This window comes from Merops nubicus, unplaced genomic scaffold (genome assembly GCF_000691845.1).
Source record: "Merops nubicus isolate BGI_N331 unplaced genomic scaffold, ASM69184v1 scaffold2645, whole genome shotgun sequence".
In the NCBI taxonomy this organism is placed as follows: domain Eukaryota; kingdom Metazoa; phylum Chordata; class Aves; order Coraciiformes; family Meropidae; genus Merops; species Merops nubicus.
In genome coordinates this window covers 959-2,686 of record NW_008608779.1, presented here as the reverse complement: position 1 = coordinate 2,686, position 1,728 = coordinate 959, and the positions used below count along the sequence as shown (strand labels likewise).

General features: G+C 49.4%; 1 pseudogene across 1 annotated transcript; it reads right to left on the bottom strand.

Annotated features, from left to right (window-relative positions):
* Positions 1 to 469: 469 nt before the first annotated feature.
* LOC103772994 lies at positions 470 to 1,251 on the bottom strand (annotated as a pseudogene). Its single transcript, XR_608159.1, has one exon. The product of XR_608159.1 is annotated as an elongation factor 2 pseudogene (transcript).
* Between the last annotated feature and the right edge of the window lie 477 nt (positions 1,252 to 1,728).

Below are 1,728 nucleotides of genomic sequence, written 5' to 3'. Positions count from 1 at the left end.
TTTTTTTTTTGTTTTTTTTTCCCCCCCCCTTCTGCTTTTGTTCACGGAAATAAAGTTTTGTATTCGGATATATAAACACACAACTGGTCTTGACATTGATTGAGTATGGTGAGGGGCTTTTATTTGTTTTTCCTCTGGGAGGCAAGTGCCACCTGTGCATCTTGGCCTCAGTGTTTTTTTGTTTTGTTGTTTTCTTTATAGTAGAAATGTTTTAGTTACAATGGCAAAGATGAGTCATGTGGTACACAGAAACCTATAAGGCTTTGTTTTGTTTTTTTTTTTTTTCCTCTCATTTCTCCTCCTTTCAAGTCTCCCAATGTCTGGGAAACCAATTAACAATGCAGAGATGGTGCTCACAGGGCATGTCTACCCCTCAGTGTGGGCTAATTAATCAATTGAGGGGTTTTTTTTCCATTTTATTTTTCATTTCACCCCCACACCCTTCCCCTTCAGAGTCCAACAGGTTGGATTAGAGTTTGTCGAGGAAGTTGTCAAGGGCAGGGATTCCTTCCTTGAGGCCTTTGCGCTTGCAGGTCTCAGCCACCACCTGGCAGGGGCGGCTGGTGCTGTCTAAGGGGTCCCCGGGCAGATCTGCCAGTGGTCGAAGATGCACTGGGGGAAAGCCTGGCCCCCCATGTTGGACCTCAAATCTGCTGTGAAACCAAAGGACTCATTGACAGGCAGGTATGCCTTGACCACGAACATGGGGATTCCAGCCACCTGGGTCTCCTCAAACACGTGGCCACACTTCCTGTTCAGCACACTGTAGATGCCACCCACCACATGCTCTGGGCACTGGATCTCCACCAGGTAGATGGGCTCCATGAGCTGTAGCTGGGCAGTGAGGACGCAGGCGTAGAGGCACCTCCTGGCTGTGGGGATGACCTGTCCCCCTCCATGATGGATGGCATCGGCATGCAGGGTGACATCATGCACATCGAAATGCACCACGCGCATGTTCTCCTCACACAGGACCCCCTCCTTTGTTGCCCACTGGAAGCCAGCCGCCACGCTGTCCTCGATGTCGTTGAGGTACTGCACGCCCTTGGTGATGTTGGTGAGGATATGGGGGCTGGTGCCATCAGGACCAAAGCACCACATCTTCCTGGCTTCGGTGACGTCCCACTCGTACTTCTCAGCCAGATACCAAGCTCACTGCTTCAGATCCTGGCAGGCCGAGACCTCGCCCTTGTTGATGTCTTTGGCCAAGCCATCAGGCCATGAGGGAAGGGCCTGGCCTTCATGTGGAGCCTTTTTTTTTTTTTGGAAATATCACTTCCTCCAAGCCCAAGATTTTAAAGACTGACCAGCTTTCTTAGGCCCCTTTACCCTCCAGAGTCTTACCCATGGGATTCTCACAAGTAGATCTTTGAAAAGTGAAATGGTAGCCCTGCAGAGTTCCAGGGTTGTAATCTTACTTAGTGCCCTGCTTCTACCTTGTAAAATACTAAACTCCACCATGTCATGGTCACTGTCTCCAAGGCTATTCCCAACCTTAATGCCCCCAACCAGTCCTTCTTTATTCGTTAATACAAGATCTAGCAGTACACCTCTTCTTGTCAGTTCCTCCACTGCCTGCATTAAGAAGTTAGCATCAATGCACTGCAAAAGCCTTTTCGACTGAGCTTGCCTAGTTGCGTGGGATTCCCAGCAAATATCAGGGTGATTGAAGTCTCCCCTGAGTACCAAGGAGTGTGTTCTAGAGGCTACCTCCAGCTGCCTGTAGAA